At 34.1% G+C, this 16,971-nt stretch overlaps 1 protein-coding gene and 1 pseudogene across 9 annotated transcripts in view; one reads left to right on the plus strand and one right to left on the minus strand.

Moving 5' to 3' along the window:
* Positions 1-16,971, minus strand: part of ZC3H12B (zinc finger CCCH-type containing 12B) — a 359,165-nt gene that overhangs the window by 90,808 nt on the left and 251,386 nt on the right. For 6 of the 8 annotated variants that reach the window (XM_079124097.1, XM_079124096.1, XM_079124094.1 and 3 more), the window contains one exon: positions 6,355-6,419. The exons of 1 other annotated variant lie outside the window; for it this stretch is intronic. The gene's annotated coding sequence lies outside the window, so the exon portion shown is untranslated. Of the gene's footprint in view, positions 1-6,354; positions 6,420-13,472; positions 13,709-16,971 lie in introns of all 8 variants that reach the window. One more of the 8 variants, XM_079124092.1, reaches the window with a different exon arrangement.
* Positions 4,176-5,211, plus strand: LOC306650596 (S-adenosylmethionine decarboxylase proenzyme-like; annotated as a pseudogene). Its single transcript has one exon. The product of its transcript is annotated as an S-adenosylmethionine decarboxylase proenzyme-like (transcript).

Here is a 16,971-nt window from a genome sequence, read left to right on the forward strand (position 1 = left end):
ATACTTTTTTTTCCATTACCATGAGGCATACACAGAAAAATTTATACTGGTAACAGTCTATTTCAAACTGATAATCTAACTTTGATTACATTCAACTCTATACTTTTATCCCTTCATACATTTTTTTTTTGGTACCAGGAATTGAATTCAGGGGCACTCAACCACTGAGCCACATTCCCAACCCATTTTCATATTTTATTTAGAAAGGATCTCGCTGAGTGGCTTAGTGCCTTGCTGTTGCTGAGGCTGGGTTTGAATTCATGATCCTCCTGCCTCAGTCTCCTGAGCTGCTGGGATTATAGGGGTGCACCACCATGCCCAGCACACTGATGTTTTGGATGTCAGAATTTGCATCATTGTATGTTTCTTGAAAATTTATTTTAGCTATACTTATGAATACTTTTGTCTTCTAACCCTCATTTTTGGAATAAAATTGCTTTATGTGCCAACATTATAATTCTGGATATTCGGAGCTTGGGTTTATATTACACAAATGAGTTTCATTTTTTCATAAGTTTTATGTTATCAGTAAATGGCATTTTGGTTCTGTTTAAAGAACTCCCTTTAGTATTCTCTATAAGGCAGATCTAATAAACTCCCTTAGATTTTGTTTGTCTGGGAATTTTTAAAATATCTTCCTTATTTTGGAAACACAGATTTGCTGATAAACTATTCCTTGTTGGCAGTTTTTTTTCCCAGTGTTTCGAATATATCATCTCATTCTCCCCTGGCCTATATGGTTTCTTCTGAGAAATGTGCTGATAGTCATTGTGTATTATGTGTTTCTTATCTCATGCTGATATCAAATTTTTCTCTTATGTGTGTTTGTGAACAAAATTTGACCTAAGACCTCCGTGATTCCAATAACTGGATGCTGACTTCTTTCCCCAAATTAGGGAAGTTTTTAGTTATTATGACTTTGAATATGCTTTCTGTCACCCACCTTCTTTAATTCCTATTTTGTATAAGATAGGTCTCTGGGTGGTGACCCATAATTTCTGCAGGGTTTCTTCATTTATTTTTATTTTTTTATTTTTTACATTCTTTTAATTTTTTTTGTTTTTAAACTTTGTTTTAATTCCTTTTGACCTTCTTATTGGATAATTTCAAAAATCCTGTCTTTGAGCTCACTGATTCTTTTTTAGCTTGTTTAACTTGATGCTGAAACTTTCCATTGCATTTATCGATTCAGTCATTATATTCTTCATTTGGGGGACTTCTTTTTGGCTTTAAGATTTTTCTCCCACTTCTTTGTCAATCTTCTCATTTTGTTATTGTATTGTTTTCCAAATTTTGTTAATTTTGTCTCTGTATATTCTCTCTCACTCTCTTTTTTTGGTACCAGGTATTGAACTCAGGGGCACTTAACCACTGGGCCACATCCCCAGCCCTATTTTGTAGTTTATTCAGCGACATGGTCTCACTGAGTTGCTTAGTGCCTCTCTTTTGCTAAGCCTGGCTTTAAACTTGTGATCCTCCTGCCTCAGCCTCCTGAGTTGTTGGGATTACAGGCATGTGCCACTGTACCCGGCTGCATCTTTATATTCTTATAGTTCATTGCACTTCATTAAGAGGATTATTCTGGATTATTTATATGTCATCACATGGACCTTCTTTTGAAGAAGTCAAAAGAAAGTGTTGCTAGTTTCTTTTGGAAGCATCATGACTTTCTGTGTCCTTGTGTTGGTCTTCACACATTTCTGGAGACAACCACTTTATGTAGCTTTCACAGGTATAATTTGGTAGATACTATTTAGTGTAGCATGATTCTGGATGGACCAGTGGTATGGTAATGAACTGGATAGGTAGAGCTTACTATCAGTCTCCTTAGATGACTGGGCTGCTTCTTTGCTATGAATTTCGGTGGAGCACTGTGTTAGTCTCTGCTATCTGGTAAGACCACTGGCTGAGCCCTGTGACCAAGAGAAGGAGCTGGATGAGCACTGCAATTCCCTGAGGACTACCTGAGCCCTGTGACCAAGAGAAGGAGCTGGATGAGCACTGCAATTCCCTGAGGACTACCTGAGCAATAGTTTGTACTCTTGCCAGAAGGTACTGTTATTTGAGTTTAGTAGTTAGGGTTCAGGAGAGGTTATGAGGTTAGACAGATCAGGGTTGAATGATCAACTGTTATGATCAGTAGAAATGCATGGTTGAGATTTGCCTCCCTCCCTTGGAAGGGTCTAGACATGAACTTTAATGTCATGGGAAACACTGAATAATCTCGCAGGCAAGGATCAATTAGTACCTGCTTTTTGTTGAAATTTACTGCAGTTACTGTCTGCCTTTTGTGGGTGTGTTTTGAGGCTGCAATGAGAACTGATTGAACTCGCAGGCATAGTAACTCCCAGGCAGAACCATTCACTGAGTTTATACTGAAAAAATTTTGTGGGGTCTTCTCCCTCTCTGGGTGAGGTCACTAGATAGGGTATAAGACAAGGCCTTGAGGCTGGATGTCTAGAGATTAGGTAATACTTCTTACCTTTTCTGGGATTGACTAGTTCAGCTCTGTGGGAAGATTTTATTAGCTGTTAGCTCTGATAAAACTGCTGCTGACCACTGATCTATCACCAAAATCTGCACACTGGTTTTGATGGCTCCTTGATAGATCCCAGGTAGTTTCCCCCATATTTTTACCATTCCCTATGAAGTCAGAGTAAGGTGGGCTTCTTGGAAATTGTCTGAGAAAGCTAGGGAAGCTAGATGTCTATTTCCCTAGGTTTTCTTTCCACATGGTAGAAACCATGGCCTTAAAACCATGGCCTTTCTGTGTGGCACTCTGCTATCTTGGTGGAGAAGGGTATGAAATGTGGTCAAAGAAGATCAGTTTTCCTACTCTTTCAATATGGATTTCCATTCAGTCCTAGGGACCACACAGGTAATTCAGGCTTATTTTCACTTTGAATGTTTTACACCAAGCTGTTCTTTTCCGAGGATAGTTGCTAGTTTTTCTGTGGTGGGGACTGCAGCCTAATACCTCCCATTTTCTGATGTCTTCCAACTTTTTCTGAAATATTCCATAGATAAAAAGAAATGGTCAGAATCTAAGTATGTGTAATTATGTACTTAGTGAAATTCTGAGCTCAATGAATGGGTGACTGACATTAATTCTCCATTGCAAATGATATATACCCCCTTCTACTATATGGCCCTAGTCAATATTTCCAAATAATCTCTCACAACTATATTCCAAGTACCATACAGAGTCCCTCAAAATTGTAGAGAGTAGCTCTCATGTTAAGTGTTCTTACCACAATAAAAGAAAATCATGTCTTATAAGTAATTTTTGCCACTGAATCTTCTATTTCCTCTGAAATATCCATGTGTACATTATCCATTTAGAAAATTATGCACATTCTTTAAGTCAGTTAAAAAATTATTTACTTTTACTTTCTTTACCTCTCCCCAGATAAAGTTAATCACTCCCTCTGTGTTTCACAGCATCTTACTCATTTTTCTTTCAGAACATATATTGTGTCACACTGAATTATCTATACGGACTAAGAAAAGCCAGACACAACAAGCAGGAGAGAATACTGACCCCACATGCCCTGGACCTTACCTTCACAGTACTGGTATTAAGTGTTTCCTTAATGGCCACGAGAGAAGAATTGGTAGCAGCTGTGCTCACTGAATATGAACCTTGGTTTTTGCCACTATGTTACAATCCTACTTTTCTGGTTTATTATACTATTGATCCTCATTTTTTGTGGATTCCACATTTATACATTCACTTACTCACTAAAATTTATTAAGTCTAAAAGCAATATTGAAATATTTCCATAATCATTTGTAGACATAGGAAATGGCAAGGGAAGATGTTTATTAAAGGGAAAAAATTTCAGTTAGGTTTACACAGTATGGCCGGTGACATTAGCTAGTACTCGCTTTACTCTTGGTAATGGGAAAGAAGTGGACTACAGAGACTGAACTGTTTCTGCTTCTGTTCTAACAGACTCATGTTCAAATTTTGCTTACACACACTCATACAAAGCCAAGAAAATTTTTGTTAATCCTTTTAAACATTTTTAAATACAAAATTATAGCAAAAAAAGAGGAATCTGAACTTTAGTAGCAGCTGGAACAATCTACACTAATGGCAGTAGTGACGGGAGAGGAAATTTAAAAATTTAGTTGATTTTCTGTGGTTGGTGGTTGTTTGCAGTCTCACAGTGATGGAAGCTGCACATTTTTTGAAGAACCAAGAAGATGCTGGAGATTCCATTTCTCCTGGCAGCAACCTGACACAAAACAAGGGTCTGGAGATCTTCACACTATCCCAAGGTCTGAATGGGATGTATTTTTGAAGGATATGCAATGTCCAATCATAAGTGTGACAAAAACTGACAAGCAGGAAGTTTATGTACTCAGTAAGAGTAGCATGTTTGTCTCCAAGCAATGCTTCACTTTTAAGAAATGTGGTACCACCTTCTTGCTGAAAGTGCTGGTTCCCCTGTTGAAGCTTGATAGGGATTAGAGTGGGTTTGACTCAATTCAAAGCTTCTTTTATCCTGGATAGAATTTCATGAAGCCTTCTCATCAAGAATACCCACACCAGAATTTCCAGGAAGAAATAGAATTTCTTAATGCAATTTCCTCAAATGGAGCAGCACATGGGACGTATGAATTCTGACTGTTGGTACTTGTATACTCTGGATTTCCCAGAGAGTCAGATAATAAGTCAGTCAGATTGAACCCTGTGAATTTTGATGAGTGAGCTTGACCCAGCAGTTATGGACCAGTTCTATATGAAAGATGGTGTTACTGTAAAGGATGTCATTTGTGAGAGTGGAATTTGTGACCTGATACCAGGTCCTGTCATTGATGCCACACTGTCCAATCCTTGTGGGTATTCAATGAATGGAATAAAATCAGATGGCACTTATTGGACTATTCACATCACTCCAGAACCAGAATTTTCTTATGTTAGCTTTGAAACAAACTTAAGGCAGACCTCTTATGATGACCTGATCAGGAAAGTTGTGGAAGTCTTCAAACCAGGAAAATTTGTGACCAACTTGTTTGTTAATCAGAGTTCTAAATCTTGCACAGTGCTTTCTTCACCCCAGAAGGTTTTAAACATCTTGATTGCCAGCATGCTATGTTCAATGATTACAATTTTGTTTTTACCAGTTTTGCCAAGCAGCAGCAACAACAGCAGAATTGATTAAAGAAAATGAAAAAACGCAAAAAAAAGAACACACATAGAAGATGGTGGCTGATTTCTAGGTGTTGATACTGGGGACCATGCTTTCCATAACCACCACCTTATAGTTGCAGAAAGCCCTAGAAGTAATGATAGTGAATCATTTTGATGTGTATGAATTATATAAGGGAGTTAGATATCTTGCATGAATGCTTTCTTTAGGTATTCTATGCCACTCTTATTGTGAAATTGAAATGCACGTAGAAAAAAACTTTTACGGTATGAAACTTTATAACACCTATGAACACAATTCAATTTAGTTTATGCACAATGTAATACTTCTGCAGGTATCTTCCAAAATTCCCCAAAGACAAGGTTTTCATCCTCATTAGGTGTTGGCCTCAGCCTAACCATCTGGGACTGTTCTATTAAATTGTGGCCAGAATTTTACATCCAGTTACCTCCACTTTCTAGAACATATTCTCTAACAATGTTATTGAAATAGTTTGTACTTCATATAGATGTTGTTGCACAGCAATTAAATTTTTCTTTCATAAAACAAAAAAAAATTCAGGTACATTGGAGGAATAAGTTTTGGATATCTATTGTACTGCATGGTAACCACAATTAATAATATTGTATAACATTTTGAAATTTCTAAAAGTATGAATTTATGGAGTATTTACTATAAAATGATAAATTGGTGAGGTAATGGATAATTAACTTGAATTAATATTTCCACAATGTACACATAGATCAAAAACCTCACATTGTATCCCATAAATATACACAATTAATATAAAATTATCATTTTCAATAAAATATATAAAAATCAAGTAAAATAAATTTGAAAATAAAAATAGAACAATGGGAAAAATAATATTTGTGTTGTTTATGGCATATGTAGAAATAAAATAAAAGGCAATAATACTACAGAAGAATGGGAGAGGAAAGATGGAAGTACACAGTTTTAAGTTTCTTGGATTATACATAAAATGGCATAATGTGTTAGAATGTGAATTTAATTAGAATGGACACTTTGAACCTTGTAACAAGCACTAAAAAATAAAAGAGAAAGGCATAGATAATAAACCAAGAGAGGAAATAAAATGGAATACCAGAATTCATATTATCTCAATTCATTTTGAGCTGCTATCATAGAAGACCTGAGACTTGATAATTTTTAACGAAAGAAATGTATTACTCACATTTCTGAAAGCTGGAAAGCACACAAACAAGGTTCTGGCATCTGGTTATGTCTTTCTTGCTGCATCTTCACATGGCAGAATGTGGAAAAACAAAAGGGTGTGAATGCTGTGCCTAATATGGCAGACGAGCAGAGAGAACAAATCCACTCTTGTAAGTTCTTTTTATAGTGGCATTATTTTATTTATGAGGGTGGACACTTCATGACCTAAACAACTTCCAAAAGTCCTCGCTTTTCAACACTGAGGCACTAGGGATTAAGTTTCCAACACATGGGTTTTGGAGGACACATTCAGACCATAGCACATAGTAAGATATCACTGTATGTCAACTAAAATTGTCAGAATTAAATAGTCTGAAAATAGCAAGTCTTGGTAGGGATATAGAATAAATGAAATTCTCATATATTTCTGGGGAGAGGTTTGTGAAATGAAACAACCAATTTGAAGAACTCTTTGGCAGTAACTGATCAAATTTTACCTTATGACCCAATTACTGTATACCTAGGTATTTGCACAAGATAAATTAAAATATATGTGTATACACAAAAAGATTTTTCACAAACATTCATAGAAGTTTTATTGACAATATACATAAATTCAAAACAACTCAAATAACTATCAATCTGTGACTAAATAAACATGTTTTAAGTATACAATGAAAGTGACCTGCTCTATTCCATAAACTTGAAACCAGTCTCTATGAAATGACATAGACAATATTGTCTTAGGATCTATAAACATGGAATATCTCTTCATCTGTTTAGTTCTTTAACTTCTTTCATCAGAGTTTTAGTTTTCCTCATACCTCATGCATGTTTTATTTGATGTATACCTAAGAATTTCATTTCTTTTGAGCTAATATAAATAGTACATTATGTTTTCTAGTTCACATTCCATTTGTACTTGGCAAATCGAAAATCAATTGAATTTGATATATTAATCTTGTTTCTTGAAATCTTGCTGTACTTGCTTATAATTATTTATTTATTTAAAAATTGTATTATTAAATCATATTAATGGTAAAAATTAATGTGACATTGTGATATCTCCATGCATACATATAATATACTTTGATTGTACCCACACTGCCTACTGTCCTCTCTTCCCCCTCCCTCCTCCTCTTTGTCCCCTTCCCCTTTCCTAATAGGCTCTCTTCTACTTTCATGCTGCACTTTTATTTTTAAAATTTAATTAATAAATAAATAAATTATTTAATTTTTAGTATTTTATAGATTTCACATATGAGGGAAAACATGACACTTGTCTACTGGAGACTGGTTTATTTTGCTTAACAGGATTATCTCTAATTCCATCAATTTTCTCACAAATTACATTATTTCATTCTTCTTTTTCCTGAATACTACTCCATTGTTTATATATGCCACATTTTCTTTATCCACTCATATGTTGGTAAGCATCAAGGCTCATTCAATAACTTGGTTATTGGGCAAGAACTATGAATAAAAATGGGTATACAGTTATTTCTTTCTATGCTGACTTTGATTCTTTTGGGCATATAGCCAGGACTGGAGATCTGACTGTAGAAAATTGAAACTAGATCCCTGTCTCACACCCTGTACAAAAATCAAATTAAGATGAATCCAAGAACTGAACATAAGACCTGAAAATTTGAAACTATTAGAGGAACACATAGGAGAAACACTTCAACATATTTGCATAGGCAATAGTTTCCTGAATAGGACTCTAGTAGCTCACAAAATAGCAAGAATTGACAAATGGAATTACATCAAATTAAAAATCTTCTGCACAGAAAAGGAAACAACAGAATGAAAAGACAGCCTACAGAATGGGAAAAATTATTTTGCCAGCTATTCTGAAGAGGATTAATATATAGAACATATAAAAACTAAAAATATTTAACACCAAAAGAATAATGCAATCAAAAATGAGCAAATGAGCTGAACTGACACTTCTCAAAAGAAGTACAAATAGTCCATACATACATGAAAAAATGCTCAATATCTCCAGCCATCAGGGAAATGCAAATCAAATGCAAATAAAAACTATATCATTGAAGGCTGGGGCTGAGGCCCAATGGTAGAGTGCATGCCTTACACATGCAAGGTACTGGGTTCGATCCTCAGCACCACATAAAAATAAATAAAGATATTGTGCCCATCTACAACTAAAAAATATTTAACAACTACATTGAGATTCCATCTCACTTCAGTCAGAATTACTATTACAAAAAAATGCTGTTAAGCATGTGGGGGAATAAGGAAAATTTATAGACTATTGGTGGAGATGTAAACTATTTTGGCTACCATGAAAAACATTATGGAGTTTCCTCAAAAAACTAGAAATAGAACTACCATATGATTCAGCTATAATTGCATTTTAATTCAAGGACATTTTTCTTGGTCAGTTCTTTCAAATTTTCTAAACAATCATATCATCTGTGAAGACAGTTTATTTCCTTCTTCTCATTATGTATGTATTCTATTTCCATTTCATATCCTATTACTTTACCTATGACTTCCATTATAATGTTGCAAAGTAGTAGCAAAAGAGGATATTGTCTTGCTTCTGTTCTTAGCAAGAGACTTCTAATTTCTTACCACTAAGTATAAGGTTAGTAGAGGTTGTTTTAGATATTATTTTATCACATTGAGGAATTTTCCTTCTGTTCTTTGTTTTCTGAGGCTTTATCACAAACAGATACTGGATTTTCTGAAATTATTTTTCTTCATATATTCATATGGTCATGTGAGTTTTCTTATTTAGCCTGTTCATGTCATGGATTACATTAACAGTTTTTGAATGTTCAATGAGACTTGTGCATTAGGGATAAATACCACTTGATCATATATAATCCCTTTTATATGTGTTTGCATTTTATTTTAAAATATTCTGTTGAGAATTTTTGCATCAGTTCATGAGATATATTATATTTCCTTCCCTGTAAAAGTTTTTAATCTAATTTAGTTATTATGGCAATAATGAATTAGAAAGTAGAATCTCTTATCTTTCAGGAAAAGGCTATAAAGAATTCATATAATTTCTTTCTGAAATGCTTGTGAGAATTTAACCAGTGAAGCTATATGACCTTGGTGCTTTCTGGTTTGAAAGATTAGTAAGTAGACTGAATTTTTAAAAAGATTTAGGTCTATCAGAATGTCTATTTCTTCATTATGAATTATTACAGTTTGTTTTATAAGAAATTGGTCCTTTTAAACTATCAATAATTTGAAGAGCGAGCCTACAGAATCGGAAAAATCTTTACCACATGCATCTCAGATACAGCACTAATCTCCAGGATATATAAAGAACTCAAAAAACTTAACACAAAAAAAAAAAAAAAAAAAAAAAAAAACCAAATAACCCACTCAAAAAATGGGCTAAGGAACTGAATAGACACTTCACATGAAAAGAAATACAATTGATCAACAAACATGAAAAAGTGTTCATCATCTCTTGCAATTAGAGAAATGCAAATCAAAACTGCTCTAAGATTTCATCTCACTCCAGTCAGAATGGCAATTATCAAGAATACAAACAATAATAAGTGTTGGTGAGGATGTGGGGAAAAAAGTACACTCATACATTGTTGGTGGGACTGCAGATTAGTGAAACCACTTTGGAAAGCAGTATGGAGATTCCTCAGAAAACTTGGAATAGAACCACAATTTGACCCAGCTATCCCACTCCTCGGTTTATACCCAAAAGACTTAAAATCAGTATACTACAGTGATGCAGCCACATCAATGTTTATAGCAGCTCAATTCAAAACAGCAAAACTAAGGAACCAACCTAGATGCCCTTCAACAGATGAATGGATAAAGAAAATGTGGTACATATATATAATGGAATATTACTCAGCCTTAAAAAAGAATGAACTTATGGCATTTGCTAGTAAATGGATGGAACTGGAGAATATCATGTTAAGTGAAATAAGCTAATCCTAAAAAACCAAAGGCAGGATGTTTTCTCTGATAAGTGGATAGTAGCAGGTAGGTAGGGAAAAATGAAGAAACTTTGGATTGTACAGAAGGGTGTGAGGGGGTGGGGTGGGTGAGAAGGGGAAAGACGGTAGATTGTGAGTCAAGACATTATTACCCTACATACGGGTATGAAAAGAATGTTTTAAAAAATTATCATGTAAATTATCATGTAAAGAGTTCATGAAAATAAATAAATAAATAAATAAAAGTTTGAAAAAGAAAAGAAATCGGTCTTTTAAATCTAGAATATTGAATAGGTTATCATAGATTTACTTGTATACTTTATTATCCCATTGATATCTAAGGGATCATTGATGATATCTTTTCTACAATTTCTAATATTGGTAATTTCTAATATTGGTAAGTTTTAAATTCTTTTTATTAGCCTTTATAGACTCATTATTCTTCACAAAGAACCTGCTATTGGGGTATTTTTTGCTTTTCTCTATTGATTTCCTGTTTTCCATTTCATTGATTTCTGCTCTAATATTTATTACATATTTTCTTCTCTTTAGATTTTTAAAAACTTCTTTTATTGTACATATAATATATAACAATATTTGATATACAAATAATGGCTAAAAGATTATTATATTTAAAATAATTAACATATCCATCATCTCACAGTAGTTAATTTTTTGTGGTAAGAACACTTCAAATCTACTTTCTAGGCAAATCTACAGCATATAATACAGTATTATTAACCATAGCTCTTATGTTGTGAATTCAATATCTAGATTATTCATTCTATGTAACTAAAACTTTATAACTTATAACTTACACTTCCCTGCTCTGGTAACTACTATCTTACTCTGTTTCCATGTATATGGCTATTTTTTTTTTTAAGTTTCAAAAACAAGGAAGATCGCAGCATTTTTCTTTCCATATCTGGCTTATTTCACTTAACATGATGTTCTCACAGATGATTCATGTTGTCACAAATGGCAGAATTATCTTTTAAAGCTGAATACATATCTGTATTTATCTGTATCTAATATATATGTATAAATATTTATATATAGTGATATATTTTATATACAGTGATGTGTTTCATAAATGGTGATCTTATATATGTACATATACTATGCATATATATATTTATATATATGCATCTATTATCTATGAAATATATGTATACTTGTTGATTAATATTCAGGATATTTCCACATCTTGGAATTGTGAATAGTAGTGCATTGAAGATGAGAATGAAAAACCTCATTTCAGTTCTTTTGAATATCTAGAAATGGGATTTCTAAATAATAAGTTATTTATGTTTTTAATTTTGGGGGGACCCTCCACAACTGTTATGGCAGTGGCTGTGTCATTTTACAATTGAAATAATTTTGTATAAGAGTTCATATTCTCTACATCCTGGTCAAAATTTATCATGTATTTTAAATAAAATTTACCCAAAATAATGTGAGGTGAAACTTCATTGTGTTTGGATTTGCATTTTCTGACACTTAGCAATGTTGAACATCTTTTCATGTACCTATTGACCATATGTATGGGTTCCTTAGAGAAATGTCTATTCACATACTTTGTCCATTTTAAATCAGGTGTTTTATTCTGTTACTATTATTTTATAATTATTTTTGTTTTGGAGGTGCTGGGAATTGAACCTAAGGCCTCTGGCATCTTAGGCAAGCACTCTAATACAGCTGTATCTGCAACCACCTATTTATTTTATTATGTGGCATTGTAGGAATTCCTTACATATTTTGAATATTAACCTTTTACACATATATGGTCTGCAAATGCATTGTCTCACTTCACAGATTGCCATCCATTTTGTTACTGCTCTTTTGTTGTGCGGAGATTTTTATTTTAATGTAATCCCAATTGCCTATTTTGGCTTTTGCCAAGATTTTGGTGTCATATATGAGAAATCATGACTCGCTTTTCTGTTCCACTGGTTTATATGCCCTTATTTTTGTCAGCATATTACAGTTTTGATTATTGTAGCTTTGTGATATGCTTGAAAATCAGTAAATGTGAGGTCCCCAGCTTTGTTCTTTTTTTTTTCCCTCGCTTTCTTCTTATGGCTCAAAATTGCGCTTGGGATTAGAATTCCTTTGTTTCAGATGAATATTATTATTTTTGTATTTCTTTAAAAACTATCACTGGGGTTTTGATAGAGATTGCCTTGTATCTATAAAGTTCTTTGGGTAATATTGATGTTTTAACACTATTAAGTTTTCCAAGCAATGAACAAGGGATACAGTCATACCTATTTATATTCTCATTAATTTATTTTGGTACATTTTCTTATTTTATGGGCAAAAAATTCTCATGTCCTTAGTTATGTTTATTCCTAAATGTTTTACTATTTTTGATGCTATTGTAAATGGTATTGTTTTCTCAATTTCCTTTTTGGACAGTTTATTGTTAGTGTACAGAAATAACTGATTTTTGCATGTTGACTTTATATCCTCCAATGTTATTGAATTTTCAACAAATTTGTGGTTGAGTTCTTAGGGTTTCCTTTACATGAAATCAAATAATCCACAAACTTAGATTCCTTTTTTAAATTTTTCTTCCTTGCCTAATTTCTTTGGCTAAGACTTGTAGTACTATACTGAATAAAAGTGGTGAATATTGGTATCCTTGCAATCTTTCTTAGAATATAAGATTTCACTTTTTATATCACCAATTAGGATGTCACCTGTGGACTTTTCATACATGGCCTTTTTTATGCGGAGTTAATTTCCTTAGTTTGTTGAGAGATTTTTTTTTCAGCCTCCATTGAAACAATGTATTATAATCCTTCATTCTGTGTATGTTAACACATTTATCAATTTGCATATGTTGAGTCATTTTACACCCCAGGGATAAATCTCAATTTGTCTTTGGGTATGTCCCTTTTAATGTCCTGCTGAATTTGCTTTACTATCATTTTGTTGAGGTGTTTTGACTCCATGTAGGATCTTTGCCTGGCCTTAGTGTCAGAGTGATGCTGGCCTTATAAAATGAATTTGGAATAAAAAACTGAATTTTGATTTGAATTTTCATTTTGAATTTTGATTTTGGAAGTGTTCCCACCTCTTCAGTTTTGGGTAATAGATTGAAAAAGATTGACATTAATTCCTCCAGACAATTTCAGTTGCTAGGATCAGAGCACTGACTGAAGCCTACAGAGAATGGACAACCACTTACCCTGAATATTGGCAAAAATACCCTTTCAGACATTAATGCCTGTAGTATTTTCTCCTTTATCATGCAAGTTTCTTAGACTTCTTACTACATAAATGAGATTCAGGCCAATATTTTTGGCTAATGTAGAAGGAGTGACTTCCATAGCATCTGCAAAATCATGAATGCAGTAAGACTCTATACCTCTTGATGTCAGTAACATTCAGTTGATAGTAGGACTACTTCAGGTGCATCGCCTCCTGCAATTAAAGGTATATTGTTCTCTCAACAAGGAATAACATATAGGACATCATGGAATGGAGCATAAAGTTTTCCCAATTGCCAGTTTGTTAGAATATACAATAACTGCAACTTATTTTCCATGACTTTCACAGCCTGTAGTATTGAGCAGGTGGCTAGAATTTTTTAAATAGGACTCTTTGTCTAACTGAGCACAATTCAGAGTGTCAGTAGTGAATTGGTCAATATGAGCAATAGGATTGCTTCCAATTGTCTTACAAATGTATTTCATATTTTCTCTTTCAGTATCCTTAATATACAAATACACACTATATGTATATATATACAATATATGTATATATTTAGTCTGTATAAATATATACTATATATAAACACTATACACACACACACACACACACACACACACACACACTCTCTATATGTCCTTAATGGTCATAATCTTCATTTTGTTTTAAAAATGTAATGCATAAGGGCATTTCTTAAAATTCTATATGACAAGAATATTACCTCCTGTGTTTAAAATTTTACTTCACTAAACATAGAATCTAGGCTTTCTCTTCTCACATCACTAGGTCCACCAGGGAGCAAAGAGAAACTATATTTTACATATCTGTTGTTGCAGCAGATAAGCAGAATTGAATAAGTCCAATCCTAGCTTTTTCAACACTGACTAAGTAAGAACTTTCCAGCTTCTGGATGAGAACCAGTCCTTTATACCACCTTACAGTCATTGATTGCCTCTCCAAATTTCTTAATTGTTTTAATATCTCTACGATTTACACTGGTAGTTATGGTTGGATCATTAACATTCATCAGTGCATTTGTACTTATTGGGGAAAGTAGACTAGAATATTGAGAGAACCTCTGAGTCCAATGGAGTATTATGGAAAACACATTTTGTCATTTCAGTTCTATGGGTCAAGATGTCAGTCAAGATTTTAATATTCATTCACAAGTCCTTCTGAAGTGACTCAGAAATGATGAACTCCTTGCTGCTCGTTAGTACCAATGACCACTGATAGGGTACCATTTTCTGTTTCTTTATCTTAGGAGCATCATCATTTTAACTGCTGCATGTAACATTGTTTTGGAATGGTGTCATCATCACTTGTAACAGTCATATTACCTTTTTCAGCTTCACTCTTTTTATCCTTTCCTTTTGGTCTAAGGCTTGTTTAAATAGCATCAGTAACAGCTATAGACATGAAGATGTTTTGGCTTTTCACACTCCTGAGAGGCATGTTAACTGTATCCTCTGCAGCCCTGGCAGGTGCACTGCTCCATAGTGCCATGTTTTCAAGGATGGCAAACTTGGTTGGGTCTGCATGGATCAAGGATGATGAATGACATGAGTTCTATTTGGCCACAAAATAATGGTATAAGCTGACCTCCTTCATGACACTTCCAGAAAGTAGTGCTTGTGTCAGGAGAAGGATGGTTGGTATCTTTTATATTTCCTGTCTTTTTGTTAAAATTCTCACTGTTCATTCATTATTCTCCTGACCTCACTGAGTAGGCTTATGATGGTTACTTTGAATATCTGTCAGGTTAATCAATCATTAGGATTGATTTTTTAAAAAGTTATTTATCTTGTTTCTGTGCTTGGAATGCATTTTCCTTTTACCTTATTTTCCCATATCTCTGTATTAGTCTTGTGTGCATTAAACAAAATATTCAATCTCTCAGTTCTCACAAACTGAACTCCTATTGGAGGAGATCCTCAAACAATCAGCCTGGCCAGAGGTTCCAGTGATTTCTAAAATATTCATGCTAATTCAAACACTTTTTCTCAATAACCTAAAGGCATCTAGAGTATGCTAGGTTATCAACAAAGCTATGTGATAAATGAGACACAGACCAGTGCCTTGAAAGGCCCCAGCACAATGAGAATGTATATTTTTTGGTCAATTCCTTTCCCATCCTCTACAGGTAGAAGCTAGGAGCTGGTTCTATCCAATACCTGGCTTTTCACTGAGGCAACAGTGAGACTATGGCATGTGCTAACTTACTATTTCAAACTGCAGTCTTTGTACTCAATAGTACCTTGCATCTATAATATGACAGGTTCCACTAGTGCTCTGAGACTGATAAGCAAAATGTCCCATCTCAGGCAGTATCCCTCAGAATCAGAGCACTGAACATATGGTACTTTCTTTTCCCTTCCCTTTTGAGAAAACTGGGAGCTGGGATTTCTTTCCAGTCTCATGATGCTATGGTGATTATAGTTATTTTGGAGAGTGGGTGTCTTAAATATATTATTGGTTTCATCATGGCTAATATCATGCTTACATGGAATGCAGGAGCCTCTCAACTAGTTTCTGGGTTTCCACAATGGGAATTGGATTGTATTTTCTTGTTGAATCAGTGTGTGCATAGTGGGAAAAAGGGCACAGAATAAATATTCTGCCATCTCATATCTATCCATTATTTTTAATCTATGTATATTGTAAGTTCATTTATTGTAGAAAACATATATTTGGTCTTTGTTTTTGACCTTGTTGCTTGATCTTCTCTGACAATTTCTATTTTTATTTGCTCTTTTTAAGATATACACAAAAGTAGAGTGTATTTTGACATATTTTTATTTATTTATTTATTTATTTTTATTTTATTGTAAACAAATGGGATACATGTTGCTTCTCTGTTTGTACATGGCGTAAAGGCATACCATTTGTGTAATCATAAATTTACATAGAGTAATGTTGTATGATTCATTCTGTTATTTTTTCCCTTTCCCCCACCCCTCCCACCCCTCTTTACCCTCTATACAGTGCTTCCTTCCTCCATACTTATCACCCTCCCTAACACTAACTCTAACCCTAACACTAACCCTTCCCTCCCCCCATTATGTGTCATCATCCACTTATTAGCGACATCATTTGTCCTTTGGCTTTTTGAGATTGGCTTCTCTCACTTAGCATGATATTCTCCGATTTCATCCATTTGCCTGCAAATGCCATAATTTTATCATTCTTTATGGCTGAGTAATATTCCATTGTATATATATACCACAGTTTCTTTATCCACTCATCAATTGAAGGGCATCTAGGTTGGTTCCACAGTCTGGCTATTGTGAATTGAGCAGCTATGAACATTGATGTGGCTGTATCTCTGTAGTATGCTGATTTGAAGTCCTTTGGGTATAGGCCAAGGAGTGGGATAGCTGGGTCAAATGGAGGGTCCATTCCAAGTTTTCTAAGGAATCTCCACACTGCTTTCCAGAGTGGCTGCACTAATTTGCAGCCCCACCAGCAATGTATGA

The sequence above is a fragment of the Sciurus vulgaris genome (assembly GCF_902686455.1).
Source record: "Sciurus vulgaris genome assembly, chromosome: X".
NCBI lineage: Eukaryota > Metazoa > Chordata > Mammalia > Rodentia > Sciuridae > Sciurus > Sciurus vulgaris.